Consider the following 16,475-nt stretch of genomic DNA (forward strand, 5'->3'; position numbering starts at 1 on the left):
TAAAGTCGGCATAAAGGCTTTTTTCCCCCCTCACTCAGTGTGTCAGTTCGAGGGGCCTAATGTTCTCAATGACTTCAATAGACCCAGAAGCAGCAAAATGTTATATTGTGCCTTCCATTCTAACTGAAATTTGTATGTTTACTCAATCTCTTTTCTTGTAGAATTAGTAAGAAGGTTAGATTTTCCTGTGAATAGGATTCTTGCCATGTAGGTACTGTGGAATTTAGAACATGCCATTATAGACTCTTTTTCAATGTAAGTACCATTGACAGCTCATTTCCTATTCATTTTGTTTTACTATTTTATGTGTACTTAATGCTCTAATATTCATAAATGCCTTCACTGAGCTTTATGAACAATCATATTGAAGAGTTAAACATCAGATTAATTTTCTACATCCTTATAGTAAAAACCTCTCTCTCTCTTTTATATATATATATATACACACACACACACACACACACTTGTAAGGGGAAATAATTTGGTTTGGGGGGAGGAGGGTTTAGCTGATTTTGTTGAATTTGCAATAATTTATTCAGTAGGATAATAGTAAGATTAATTAATCTAGTGTCTTTATTACTAGGGCCAAGCTACTCAATGATGGCCAAATCTGGTATTACACTGAGAAAGGGACATGTGTCTTTTCTTCTATAGACAAAGAACAACCAGATTCAGTCAGAATAAACTTTTTTAAAAAATAAAAGAGCAGAAAGAGAAAAGAGAAGGCGTGGATCTGAATCTCATGATAGCAAACCGACACTTTCAACACTCCTTTTTTTTGTCCTCTGTACTATCTTCAAAGGAAGTTTTGCCTGTGTAAGGAGTGCAGCACTGAACACAAGATCACCAAGGAAGAAAAAAACTTTCCCAGTAGTATATGGTTGTATGTTTTGTTTTGTTTTTCCTCCTCTTTCTTTCAATTCATCTGATGATGAAAACCAAAAGCACTTAGAGGTGCTCTTTGGGGCCTCAAACTCCCTTTCTCTCTTGCAGTCACAGTCCTCATGCTTACATCAGAAAACCCTCCAGATAAACAACAAATCACGAAAACATATTCTGAAGTTTTCTTTGTAGCTTGGCTAGCTACTATTGCTGGAGAAGTATATTGCTGATAGCTTAGAGTCTGTTGTAATTTTTGGCTGTCTACTAATTAGGATAATTCCAGGCTCATAATTAAAATCAAACCTACTAAGCCAATGGCAGAAAGTTGGCATTTTAAGCTTCCAGGCGCTTTTTTGCTCTACTTCAAAACTCTGTTGAATTCAGATCTAGAAATAGGAACTTCTGCTTTTTCCACTGCTGAAAGTAAAAATGTAGCATACAAAACCGAACCAAATGTGTTTATCCTGTCATAGTTCAAGATGTCAGCAAAAATTTTAAACCAAACTCGCTATTCAAATACAATTACATTATGCATTGCTCATGCAACAACAGATGGGCTGTGTTTGAACTACATTCTGTTAAGACATGAAGACATTATATCAAGACATGAGTTAATGAGAAATTTGAAAGAACGGCAGGAGACAATGCACAGGATTGTCCTCTGATTTATACTAGTATAAATCAGGAGTATATCAGTAAATCAGGAGAATGGTATCACTGTCAAAGTGTCATGAGACCAAACTTCAGGCCCTGTTTCAAAAATAAAATTGATCTTCTTTTCTCTTGGCATTTCTGAAATAACAGGTTACCATTCCCTTTCAATTTTATTTATGGATCTGTTCTCCCTGGGATCAATTTGAGAAATTCCCACTTGGGTGGTCAGCTAGCATCATGACCAGAGTGTGGGCAGCCAGGCCTCGTGGTCGAAGCAGAATTAAGGCCTAGTGGTCAGAGCCAAGGATCAAAACTGAACCCAATGTCAGATACCAAGCCAAAGGTCAGACCTGGGACAGCATCGGAGGTAAGGTGGAGGAGCAGGGATCCAGAGTAGAGCAGAGGTGGCCCCAGGTAAGATGTGATATTTGGGAAGGGTTTTTTCAGGAGATCAAACCTACATGATATTTCGGTCATTTTCATTGACAGAGTAGCTCTTTATGATGAAGTAGCACTTTTCCACATGCAGAAACAGCTTTTCTGATCTTCCCAGAAAATTCACAGTGGGGAAAAAGAATAGTTTTGCTTCTCATTAAATCATAAAAATATACTAGCATGACTAATGGTCCCTGGGATCAAGCACATGCAACCAAAGTGGTAATGGCTCATTTGCAGAGAGTTGTGTTAAGCTAGAAATGTTTTCAAAATTTGAATTTGGACAATATACAGTAGCAGGTTCCACCTGCCTAGTACTGAGTATGTGATCTTAAGAAATTTTGATATACTATAGCAGTCTGTGAGCAATAACCATATAACACATTTATTAATATAAGAAATGAGGCAGAGGACATATCTTCAATTGGACCAACTTCTGTTGGTGGTAGGGGTGTGGCTTACACAGAGCTCTTCTTTAGGTCTGAGAAAGGAAGCAGAGTGTCTGAGTTTAATACAAGTTGGGACAGATTGTTAAACAGAAGGAGTAAGACATATTGGAGGCACATTAGAGATGTACCTCATCAAGTGCATGTGGGTGAAACCAGAAAATCATTACACTCTCGAATAAACTCACACAGAAAGATGATAAAAGACAAAAACACCATATCATTCATGTGTGAACACTTTTCACAAAGCGATCACTCCATATCAGATCTTTCAATACTTGTCATAATGGGAAACCTGCACAACACCTTTGAAAGGCGAGCCTGGGAACTTAAATACATGACTCTACTAGAAAAAACAAAAATCATAGACTTAACAGGGACACTAGTTTTGTGGCTCATTTCAACAATTTGTAACACACCACACAACTGGCTACCATTCATTTTCCACTTCTAACTCTTTATGCATAACAGTCTAACCCCAATTGTCCCCTTCATTTCAACTGAGGGCTTCCAACATTCCTTACCCCTTCTGCTTAACAATCTGTCCTGACTTGTATTTAGCTCAGTCACTGCTTCCTTCTCCAGACCTGAAGAAACTCAAAAACTTGTACCTTGCACCAAACAGAAGTTGGTCCAAAAAGATATCTTGTATCTGTCACACAGGGACCAACACGGCTACAATAATACTGCAATTTGCTAATAAAGGCAGTCTGGCCTTTATTATATTCGTTATTAATATTTTTAACTATGAAAAATCAGTGTAGTCATGGTTTTTAGTTCTGTCATGTACAGAGCAAAAACATTTATGAGCTGAACATTGGTAGCTGTTCATAGGTTTTTGTGTTCATTCCCCACCCCCACCCCAAGAGATTGACAACTGCAGTAACACCTTAGTGCTTCTTAGCATATTTAAATAGTAACAACCAGTGCACCTTTGAATAACAATCTAGCAATCACAACCCTGTGTTTATAAACCCTTCAGATGATGTCCTTTCCCCTATGAGTAGTGTCTGAGATTCTTGTTTGGTAGGAATGTCTCAACTCTCCAGCCTTGAGCAGACAAAATACATGACCTGCCTTAAATGAGTATAATGAAGCAAGTCTGAGACAGGATTTTATATATTAATATGAGTGAAAATGTGAAGTGCTACTAAAACAGGGGTGCGCAAACTTTTTGGCCCAAGGGCCACATCTAGGCATGGAAATTGTATGGCGGGCCATGAATGCTCATGAAATTGGGGGTTGGGTGCAGGAGGGGGTGAGGGTTCTGGCTGGGGGTGTGGGCTCTGGGGTGAGGCCAGAAATGGGGAGTTCAGGGTGCGTGGAGCTCTGGGCTGGGGCAGAGAGTTGGAGTGCAGGGGGAAGGGCTCAGGCTGGGGGTGCAAGCTCTGGGGTGGGGCTGGGGATAAGGGTTTGGGGTGCAGGAGGGTGCTCTGGGCTGGGAGGGGAGTGAGGGCTGGGGCAGAGGATTGGGGCATGAGAGGGGGGTCAGGGGTGCAGGCTCTGGGTGGCGCTTACCTCAAGCAGCTCCTGGAAGCAGTGGCATGTCCCCCTCTGGCTGCCATGCAGAGGTGTGGCCAGGCACATCTACATGCTGCCCAGTCCACAGGCGCCGCCCCTGCAGCTCCCATTGGCTGTGGTTCCTGGCCAATGGGAGCTGCGGGGGCAGTGCTTGGGGGGCAGGGACAGTGTGCAGAACCCCTAGCTGCTCCTCCATGTAGGAGCCGGAGGGGGGACATGCCGCTGCCTCTGGGAGCCATGAGGAGCCACGGCACACGTGGAGAGGGGCAAGCTCTCGACCCCACTCCCCGGCTGGAGCTCGAGGGCCAGATTAAAACATCTGAAGGGCCGGATGCAGCCGCCAGGCCATAGTTTGCCCACCCCTGTACTAAAAGTTCAACAGTTCACAATGCCAGGCTGGATTCTCAGAGGAGAAGCTACAAAGAGCCGTTATAGCTTGATTCTGCAGCCAGTTCTATGCCAGCCCTGGCCCACTTCAGAGCAATATAGAGTTTGTCTACACTTCATCTGGGAACAAGCCTCCCATCCCGTGTCCATAGATTCATGCTACCATGCTAAAAATAGCTGCATAGCTGTTGCTTTGACATTGCAGTTTGATCTGGAGCTCAGGCTCTCAAGCTGGGAAGGCAGGAGTGCCCGAGTTCCAGCATGAGCTATAACATCTTCACAGACATTTTTAGCATCCTATTGTAAGCCTACTACTGCATGTCTGTGGCCTTGGCCTGGGAGGCTTGCTCCCAGGGGCAATGTAAACTTACCGATAGGGGCTGCTTTAAAGTATGGGGACTGTTACCAGGCAGCAACATGCTGTCCACTAGTCAGGATTACTGGAACCCCATTCAGGATCTGGCCCACTACATCTATCAACAAGAAATTGTGGCATTTTCACCCTAGCCTGAATAGGGGGAAGTGCGGAGTTGCACCAACCCTTTGGAAGAAAGGGGGGAAAGTTGTGTTTGAAAGAGGTGGCATCCCTAAATTATGTAGGATTCACCAGTTGCATAGTCCACCACCTCTGCTGTGAGGCTGAGTGCATCACTATCAGCTCAATCATGAGTTTCACATTACTTGGTATTTTTCTTAAAGCCCCAGCTTATGGAGTCCTGTGATCATGTGGTAATCTCTGCTTTCATTTTAAACAAGGACTTTTCTAGCTGTCACAGCTGAAAACAAGGAACCCTAGAAACACAAACACCAGAAGCAAGTAAAAAGGCCCTGAATGTATTGTTTTTAAGATCGCATAAATTTTAAATCAAAACCAACCAGGAGATTATTCCCCTTCCCCCCAGGCCTGACTCATGAGTTTTGAATGCTTGGAGTTGTCAACAAAACTGGCTGGTGCAGATGGGAAGGGGGTGCAGGGCCATAGCCCTGTCTATTCCCTGCCCATTTTGCAATGCACAGAAGGATTCTCGAGCACAGCAGCTAAACTACACAGGTTCTTGTATAGGCCAGAAAAAGGGAGCAGAAGATACTTTTGGACAGAAGGCATATTTTGTGCTCCATCCTCCTCCTTGCCCCCTGTTCAGCTGCATGCTGCTCCACCCACCCACCTGCCTACACACACACACATGCACAGAGCAACATAGGAGCCTATTACAATCTGGTATTTGTCTCATAAATTATAATTAAGACATAAAATTGTATGGTTGCAAGCTTGTTAAGAATAAACTATGAATCTGAAAAAGAGAAAGAATATTGGAAAATCTGAAATTAACCAACTGAAAGGAAAACAGAAATACCATTACATCTCCCAGAAGCAGACACTGAACAAAGAGACACATTTATTTAAAACTCCATAATATACATCAGCTCAAAGTTATCATCTTAGCATGACAGTCGCAGGTTCAGAGCTTAATTTGGATAAATAGATTGGAAGGAAATGTTTTCAGCTGGCAGGTAAGTCTGTTTTCAGTTCAGATAGATTGTTCCACCAAATAATTTATATTGACAGGCTTATGAGAAAAGAAAAATATGCTTGTGAGCTAAGAGTACAACTGGGAATGGATTTTTTTTTTTTTTTTCATATCAGCTGGCAAAGCCATAAGTTCCGAGGGTTCATTCTGCTACTGGTAACAGCCTATATTATAGCATGTCTGAGTTTCCTTGGCTGCAGTATATTTTTTCAGTGGCATGAATTGTAACAAATAATAGAAATATCTTGTTTCTTTTAAACTACAGAAAAAAGATTAAAAGGATGTGCCACTACGCAGCTAAATCGTCTCCCAAAGAGGCAAGAATAAGGTACAGCTGCATATATGTTTTGTGTCATGGGTGGCGGGTGAAGCTTCCCCTGAGGGAGGCTAGCTCCCTGACCACACTTCACCCCTGCTCTTCCCCAGGCCACACCCCCACTCCACCCCCGGCCCTGTCACCTTCTATTCTTGGCCCCCGCCCCGCTCGCCCCCCACCACCGCTCGCCGGGTCTATCTTGTCTTCCATCCTCCCCATGAGGCGCCCCCATCTGCCTGCCACCCCTTCATCTCTTCTCACCCACCCTCCACCGTGGAGGAGGAGGATGGAGGGGAGGAGGGATGCGGCGAGCAGCAGGGACCTCTAGACGGGGTTGGAGAGGAGGAATAGACTCACCAGGCAGCTGCTGGTGGTGGTTGTGGGGGCTCGTGGAATGGGCAGAGAAGGGAGGGGAAGAGGCAGAGCGCAGGCAGGGCCACCATGGCCTAGGTGTCTGACAGTGGGTTGGCAGCAGCTGCGCCGGGGAGGTTTAGTCTCCCCTGGCCTATTATACCCACTGCCCATGGTTTGTGTGTACATATATTACACACAAATTACATTAGAAGAACATTATTAATTTTGCAAATCAAGAACTCAAAATTTAGGAAATGCCAGGATTAAGGGTGCCTGTGCCACCTTAATTCAACCCCTCTCGAGCATATGCATTATGAAAGTCTTTAAATACATAGCACATGCTATTTTTTTTTCCTCAGGACCCCTGCCTCATTCAGTGCACAGGATGGATGATGTTCACTTAATGAACAGCTATTCAATATTTTGGTTTTGCCTCGTTGTTTGATGTGTGTCCCCCGGCCTTATACGCTGTGTGCTAGTCAAACCCTGCTCCAGAGACAAACTTATTAATTTCCTCATGGGCTTTTCTATGGTGCTCATCACCATAGTAGCCAAGTGTTTCACAAACATTAATGAATGTATTTTCACAACACCCCTATGAGATGAGGGGGTATTAGTTCCATTTTACAGATATGAAACTGAGGCACAGGGTGATTAGGGTAAAAAGTATCCACTAATTTTGGGTGCCTAATTTGAGATGCTGGGGACATGATTGTTCACAAAACTTAATATTATATGGTACCTTATATGTTCAAGGCATCATTCCCATAGACTTTAGTTGAAGCTGTGAGCACTCAGTGCTTCTACAAATCAGACCCTGGGGACTCAAGTCTGGCATGCAGAAAATGAGGAATACACAGTTAGTGTGCACCTGTGAATACATTTGGTTTAGGTAACTTGATTAGCCTCACATAGAAATTCTGTGGCAGAGGCAGGGATAGAATCCAGTTTTTCAAGACAATATTGGACTGCGTTAACCTCGAGACAGCAATCATACCCCATCAAAGTCCAAGTCTCATACTCCAACCCACAATAAGACCTAAGCTTTCCCATACCCAAGTTTACAAATTGTAACATGTGCCAGTGAATGGGAGGTGGATAGGAAGCAGCGCACCAGAATTCAGCACAGAGATTTGTCACTAAAGGACACATTCTGAGCTTCTTCCTCTGTTTTCATTTGCTTCTACACTGGACAAATTGATTTCATAAAAAAAAATAAAAATTGGGTAAAAATTATATAAGGACCTCAGGATTTAGCCTCATTGGAGTTTTGCCTAAGAATTGATTTTTAAAAATGGAGTAAAGACTTCACAATTTGGCCCTAAAATAACATGGAGGAATCTAGGGTACCAGTCACAAAAGCCTGAAGAATTTGTACTGGTGCAGATACTAGTGGTAAGGAACCACTGATTACGAGTAGTATCTTACACCCACCTGTGCTACATCAAACCAGAGTTACTCAAAGTAGGACAATGTAATGAATTCAAGGTTAAGGATTTATTTCAGCCTTATCAAAGAAATGAAACCCAGAATGGAATTAGTATCAATTTTTGTTCCTGATGTTATGCTCTCATTACAATGCAGTTAAGGAGGACTGATAGGAAACATTCTGAAACCACTCCAGAGTGTAATGGTTGCAAAGCAGAAGTGCCTCTGAACTCCTTTCTCTATAAAAGCCTTTTGACGAATGCAAAGTAGTCCGATGGTGTCAGCACACTTATTGTTGCCAAAGTAACAAAGAAGTGCAAAACAATACAAAGGATTTGGAACCCTCAAAAGTGGAAATGTTTTTACTGCTTATTCTGCTAAAATAAATTTAGCCCAAATCTGCCAAGTAGAACAATCTAATACTGTTATGCTTATCTGCCGCAAATGGACATGACATTCTAGGGCAGCCAATCACTTTTGGGTAGCTAAGGAGCTTGTGATGATTTGGGGATAGGGGGTATGTGCTAAAGCTGGTCAAAGATATTTTCAAAGGAACAGTTTTCCATTAGAAATGGCAATTTTATTGACATTGAAAGGTTGAATGGGAACTAAGGCCATTTACTAACTAGTCAATGAGTTAACACCTTTGTTGTCAATGGGAGCTGTGGGTGTTCAACACCTCTGAACTTCAGGCTACTTGCTTAGGGTGCTCAAATTTAGGTATTCACTTTTGGAAATTGTAACCAAAGAGCCTTATTCACTTCTCAGAACAGTTTGAACCTAGTGACTTCAGAGTTTCCCCTGATTCACATTGGTTTGAGTGAAGAATCATTCTAAATTCATATTCTCCCACATGCTGTAGTTGGTATTGAAGAAAATGCTTTACCAACATTTTCTATACACTGGCATTAGAGGTGCTATTTTGTTTTTTTAGACCAAGCAAATAGAGAAACTACTGTATCAGATACTGCTGTGTGGTAACAAATATTGCCACTAATGGTGACCCTTGTATAATGCACTTGTGAACATGGAAACACAAATGGATCATGCATCTCAATCCGAGTTTTCTTTTAATAAGTATGTTTTTGTGCCAGATTTTGCTTCCCTCACTCACACTAAGTAGCTCTAATGGGACTACTTATGGAGCAAGGTGCTGCTGCTTAGACTGTAAACTCATTAGAGAAGGGACAGTCTTTTTGTTCTTTTTGTACAGTGGCTAGCACAATGGGGTCCTGACCCATGATTGGGGCTCCTAGACACTACCGAAATACAAATAAATAATAATAAATTACAGATGGCAGAGTGTGGGACTATATGGTTAATTAAAAAACATCCCAAAGAAATAGCTTCTTAGTGGATAAGAAATTAATCACTGCTGAGCATCTTTTGGATGTAGTTTACACAACATCCATATGCTATAGACTTTGTTGTTTTTTTACTTTAGCCCCAATGCTTCCTACTTCCAAATGAATTTGATGCTTAAAGACTCCCTGCATGGACTGTTAGCATTTAAAGTGTTTCTAGATCTTTTTAATCTATTAGTGTTACTTTACTTAACCAATTTCTATCCTACCTTTACATTAGCTAGGAACAAGTTTAGTTTTCTTGGAGATCTGCCAAAGTAGTGCTCCAGGAAGAAAGTAAAGGCCAATAAACAACCAGCTGTACAAGTGACAAATAGATGCCAAGAATGAGGTCTCAGTTGGATCCTCATTACCCACGTTGGTTAAAAACAATGGTTGGGTATGGAAAAATGGGTCATGAGAATTATAAGTTGATTCCTTTTTTCATAGGAAGGAGGTTTAAAACTAGAGCTTGTCAAAATGTTTTTTTGGAGAATAGGAAGTTCATTGAAAATTTAATTTTTGGGGGGGGGGCAGCAAGACTATTCATGAATTGGGGGTGAATTTGATGTATAATTTCAGTTGAAAAAATGCAAAAATGGTTTTGAAAGTGTTGGAATAGTTTGTTTCAGCCATTTTGAAACAAAGCATGTAGATGTTTGAACACATGGCTCAGAGACAGAGACCCTATTTAAGAACAGTGTTCTGAACAATGTGGCCAATCATCACCACATGTAAGAAGTACATGAGAAAGATGGGCTTGAGAGAGTGAGAGAGGGCAAGAGGGACTATGTTTAGCCTGGAACACTTACAAACCTTGGACTCAGAATGGGTCAACTCAGAATAGGTGACGACATCTCCAGATTTTTGTCATTTTCAAATGATCTTTAACTCTCAAATGCTTTAAGAGTAAAGTCACAGTGGATACAGAATTCTTCTGCTGAGGCTGTGTTGTAATCCTGAAGGGATTACGCTCGTAGCCCAGACTGCCTATAGCCTAGGTAGAGCTCTGAGGGAGCGTGTATAAGCAATTTGGGGGGATGGGCCAAGAGGTCTGACACTGGTTTCAGGGACGAAGGCAGCTGGACAATGGAGGAGATGAGGTTTGAAACCTACGAGTATTTCTTAGAGTCCCAGAGCAAGAAACAACAACTACACTCAGACCCAATTGGCTTGAAAGCACGTGGGACCCTGTGATTGGGCCATCTTGCAACTGATTGGTGACTGTGAAGTGGATTATAGGGACTGTTTATTATATATTAAATTGGGAAATTCCCTAGAGGAATTCAGAAACCTTGCACATAAACTTAGCATGGTATTTGGGCCAGGACCTTATGACTTGTTTTCTAGAAATAATAGGGAAAAAACATTGAAAATTATGCTACTGATTTATTATTGTTGATTGATTTATCTTCAGAAGAATATAATTCATCAAGAAGTTGAATGTCATAAATATTTATGCATGCTAGAATTATGTCATGGGGCAGCAAGGAATGAAGGGTAAGGTCAAAAGAGAATCTCTTAGAAGTTATGAGAAAACTGATCTTGAAAACAGATATGTGAGGAATAATTAGTATTGATGCTGTAGTTATATTCACCACTACAGCTGGCATAAAAGATTAAACTTGAAAAATGTAACCATATGGACATTAAAAATGGGAAATCATATGCGTATTTATAAAGAACACATTTTGATGTAAAGAAGTTATACAACCAGAGAAGGGACATTTTGGAAAGTGGTGAGATTAATAAGAATGTCACAATACTATACTTAAATGAATCATGTGCCCGTTTGTTGTATGCGATGACAGCAAGATATTACATAGAAGTGAGTCCATATTCGAATTTAATAACTCCAAGCAGAGACAGAAACAATATTGACAGTGAAATTTCAGCTTGAACATTGCCTGAATTTAGGTTTATGAAGTCAAGCATCAGAAGCAGCTGTACTGGGCTCATTATTACCAACTTGTACATTTAATTGATCTGATCTATTTCCAGGGCCGGTTCCAGGCCCCAGCTTAACAAGCAGGTGCTTGGGGCGGCCAAGGGAGAGGGGCGGCACCTGCGGCAATTCGGTGGCGGCAGGTCCCTCACTCCCTGTAGGAGTGAAGGACCTGCCGCTGAACTGCCGCCGCCGATCACGGTTTCCCCCCACCCCCCAATTGCCGCCGCCGGTCACGATTGAAATCACGGCTTTTTTTTTTTTTTTTTTTTGCTTGGGGCGGCAGAAATGCTGGAGCCAGCCCTGTCTATTTCGCAGTGATATAAGGAAAAAGTCATTTCATGATGTATTTGTGATGTCCTGCTCCTTTAAATGGTTGGGCACTTTGTACTAAGAGCCAAGCCCCACTTCTGCTTATTCCTGTTTGTTGCCAGAATAATAAAGTCACCACAGCAGATAGACACAGGGGGAGGTGATTTAAACACAGCTATCTCCTTCAACTGCTGGGTCCAAATGTAACACTGCTTATGAGGATTTTCTATCCCATGAGTGGCCAGTGCCACCACTGCCTAAACAAAAAGAAGAAAAAGTAAGCAAATAGTAATTTTAAAAGAAAATACATTCACATAGAAACACAAGCTACACACTCTGAGAAGGATTGCTAGGCATGCCAGGTCATTTGCAGGAAGTGCCAGAAGAAAGGACACATTTCTGTGACTGGTTGCACAATTCAACAACCAGCAACGGAGTAACCATCCATCCAAGATGACACCTTTGAGGACTGAACCTAAGAGAGGACGGAAGTCAGGAATTGATAATGTGGAAAAAGCGAGAGCTCTAATGACTCTGACCAAGACCTAGCACTGCATGTGTTATTGGAAGCTAGAGTCAGAGATGGCATCTGGGTCAATCCCTTCATCAAGGGAGTTCCTGCGAGAATGGAGTTTGATCCTGAAGCTGCCTCTCACTGATTACTCCATCTGTCTTTCACCACACTTTGTCACAAGTTACTCTGGAAAAAACCTCCATGGTTTTGAAGAGGTATCCTGGAGAAAAGTTAGTCCCCAAAGTGATACTCCAGGCAAAAGTTCAACTAGATGGACAATCTGTCATTTTAATCTTGAATGTGATGGAAGGAAAGAATCCAACATTATTTGGCAGATCTTCGCTTGAGAAGCTGAAGGTGAATTGGACTGAGATCAAGGCGATCATAAAAGCACCTCAAAACCTTCAAGAAATACTGAACAGACACTCCAAAGATTTTTGAAAAAGAACTTGGACAGATGAGCAATGTATCAGTGAAGCTCACTGTGAAGTGTGACAGCCAGCCAAAATATTGCAAGCCCAGAGTAATGCCTTATGCACTGAAGCCTCTGGTGGAAGATTTGGACTGTTTAGTGAACACTGGAATCTTGTCACTAGTTTCACACAGTGAGTGGTCCACACCCATTGTACCAGTGATTGAGATGGATAGGTCTGTCCGAATTTGTGGAGATTTCAAAGCGTCAGTGAATCCAGCTTTATGTGCAGACCAGTATCCACTACCATATATTGAAGGTTTGTTTGCTACTCTTAGTGGAGGACAGTTTTTCAGTAAATTAGATTAGCTCAATGTAGACCTAGAAATGGACATCATCTCACAAATATCTCACAATCAACATGTAAAAAGGCTTATTTTGATACAACAATTTGTCTTTGGGTATCACATCAGCATCTGCCATGTTCCACAAAACCAAGGATGAGATCCTGAAGGGACTGAACAAAAGTTCAGTGCTATTTGTACTACATCCTTGTTACAGGAAGGGATCAAGAGGATCATCTTTGAAATTTGGATGCTGTCTCGCAACATCTGGAAGGCTATGGATTGACAGTGCATTGAGACAAATGAGAGTTTTTAAATCTTCTGTTGAATATCTTGGATATGTAATTGATGTCATGGGCTTATGAAAATTGTCAGAGAAAGAGAAGGCAATTCTTCAAGAACCACCACCAGGGAAAGGCAATTCTTCAAGAACCACCACTTATTGGTGTTCGCACGAACTGTTACAAGAACAAAAAAGGAAATGAACTGACTAATGTGTGTGTGCATTTAAGGAATCAAAGAAACTGTTCACATCAGCCAAAGTTCATACATACTTTAATTCCACCACTACTATGGCAATTGGATAGGTTACCCATCATCAGCCAGACTACATGTATCATTATGCAATTTAATCACGGTGAATTCATGAGAGATGTAGGCCGGCCCATATGAGAGAATGGGGACATGAGGCATCAACTTGGACAACTTTGATAAGGTAAATGTGCAGCTCAGGCAGACTCAAATGAATGTTGAGCTCAACCAGCCTGAAATCTTCTGATTAGATTTCCTGAAAAGTTGGCTTTAAAATCTTTTCCTGGGGAAATGGTCAATTTTGCAGAAACCATATTTTCTGTTTTAAAAACATTTTGATGAAAAATTTCTCATCAGCTCTAGCTATATACTCCTGAAAACAAGGCCCTCTTTGTTATCTCTTTGTGTTGCACAATGCCAAGCAGATGGTTAGTGCTAAAAAAATAATCAGTATGCATGTATTTCAGAATACTAACATATTTTTAAATATGATAAATCCTGGGAAGGTTTGCAGAGTTTTAAAGCACATTCTCCCAAATCCTACTGCTTAAGAACTATATGCCCATACTCTATATTCCCTAACCTTGTTTTGTTTCCCAGGATCAATTACCATTATGTTTCAAACACTGAATCTCCCGAGGCTAGATCTAGATCAAACTTCAGTCAACGCAAGTTATGTCGTCATACACCCACCAACGTTTTATATCACCAGGGCACATGCATACTTGGCTGCTTGTGTCAATGCAGTACATACTCACCATGAGTGCCTACGTTGATGTAAAGTGCAGAGTTGATGTAAAGTGAGAGGTATCCCAGTGTGCCATGCATTGCTGTCAAGCACAATGCCTTTGGAACATTTTTGCTGTATTTTGTGGGATATTAACAATTCACCCAGGGATTTCTGGGAGCTAAGGGTCATGCTCCTAGCATGCAATTCTCTCTATCCCATAATACTTTCCATATCCCATAATTTTCATGCCCTTTTTTACAAATCACACAAACCGATGTGGCATTTTTCAGTCTCTGCCATCTCTGACAGAAACATGGAGCCGGCAGAACTCAGCACTATTCTCATAAACAGTGCAAATACAGGATGCACAATTCTCCTGGATTTGGATACCTTCCGGAAGTACCACAGCAACTGGAATCACAGTGAGGAGGCTAGGGATATATTTGCAGAGAGTTTGTTGATGGACATAGCAAAAAAAAAGAAAAAATCCAGGTAGCTGGTAGTATTCACAGGGAAGCTGCAGAAGGCGCAGAGATATTTCTGGGCTGGAAAAATGAGCACTGACTGGCGGGTTTGCATCATAATGCACATTTGGTTCAACAAGCAGAGGCTGCGGAACTTTGAAATACAAAAATGACCACATTCCTGGATTTGTGTGCTGAGCTCAACCCACCTCCCCGGAGCAGGGACACTAGAAGAAGAGCTGCACTGACAGTGGAGAAGGAAGAGGCAAACATTTTCTGGAAGCCTGCAATTCCATCAGCAGGCAATCATTTTGGAGATGGAAAACAAATGGTGGGGACCATTGTTATGCAAGTGCGTAGGGCCATAAATCATCTACTGCTATGTTTGACTGTGAATCTCAGGGTACGTCTACCCTACAAATGTAAGTCAACCTATATTAGATCAACTTACAGCCACTGCAGTAATGTCCACATTACGCTCCTTGGGTCGGCGGTGCGCGTCCTCACCAGGAGCACTTCCACCAACCTAAGAAGGGCAGTGTGGGGAGCTGAGAGACTGGGCTCTCAGCTCCACTGGCAGCCCGGCTGCCCCACAGGCTCTAAGTGGGCTATTCCCCCTCCACTCCCCGTTCTCTGCCAGGAGCAGGGAAAGCCGCACAAGGCTTCTCACCCTGGGGAGCAGGGTCCAGCTGCTTGGCTTCTCAGGTCCCCCCACCCACGGTCTTCTGGGAGCTGGAAAGCCTTGTCAATTTCACCTGGCAGAGAGATGGGGGAAGCCAGGGGAGAAGCTCTCAGAGGGGGGTGAGTGGGGGGACAGGGCAGCTGGACTCTTGCTGCCTAGCTTCCTGGTCAATTTCACAGCTCCTGCCAACAGCTGATTGGCTACAGCCAATGTAAGGGATGCAGTGTCTACCCAGACACTGCATTGCCCTAACTACACCGACATAAATCGTACGCCTCTCATGGAGGTGGAGTTATTATGTCAGTGTAGTGGGGCACTTATATCGGGGGAGGAAGGCTTTAGTGTAGAGACTGACATAATTAGGTCAACATAAGATGACCTAACTGTGTAGTGTAGACCAGCCCTCAGCAATGTGCAAGAAGTAGTGGATGGATTTAGTGCAAATGGCTTCCCAAACTTCAGTGGGATGAGAGATGGCAATCATATCCCTATTTTGGCACCAGCCCATCTTGCTAGGGATATATACAAAGGAATGCTTTTCCATGGTTATGCAAGCATTAGCGGATCACTGGATCAGGACGTGTGCATGATGCTCACATCTTTAAGACCACGAGATTCTTCAGAAAGCTGCATGTAGGGACATTATTTTCTGAGCAGTGGATTACCATTTCATGTGGGGAAAGTCTCTGGCAGCTCCCCCTGCCAGAGGCTCTGGTGCCTCTTCTGTGCCACAGCCTTACACTTCCTCATGTAGCTACACACCACAGTGAGTGTGGATGCAGCCTGCCTTTCACTGTGCTGTGTAGCTCCAAGAATCCTACACCCCACCACAGGTTTAGACAAGATCTGTATCATTAGCAATTTTCTTAGATTGTTGCATGGTGCCAGGGTGGATTAAGGCTAAATAAATCCAAATTCCCAGCTTCACTCAAATCTACCAGAATTCCATGGACCCTCTACCACATCTCAAGTTCCCCCTCTAGAGCGTTCCTTCCAGTCTAGTGTTTCCCCCTTTTGGATGGATTTTTTGCAACCACTGGGATTACTCCTGAGAGTGAGAGAGCAGGATTTAGCATTTTATATATTTTTTTCCCAAGCAGGAACTATCTTAAGCAGCACCTGTAATTATAATCACCCATTTTAAAATCTTGTTTTCTCAAGTAGAATCCCCGTGTTCCGTCTCTGATTAACATTCATTGTCTCTTCCTTATTGCTGATATCAACTAAATTACTAACAGATTACAGT

This window comes from Chrysemys picta, chromosome 3 (assembly GCF_011386835.1).
Source record: "Chrysemys picta bellii isolate R12L10 chromosome 3, ASM1138683v2, whole genome shotgun sequence".
In the NCBI taxonomy this organism is placed as follows: Eukaryota; Metazoa; Chordata; order Testudines; family Emydidae; genus Chrysemys; species Chrysemys picta.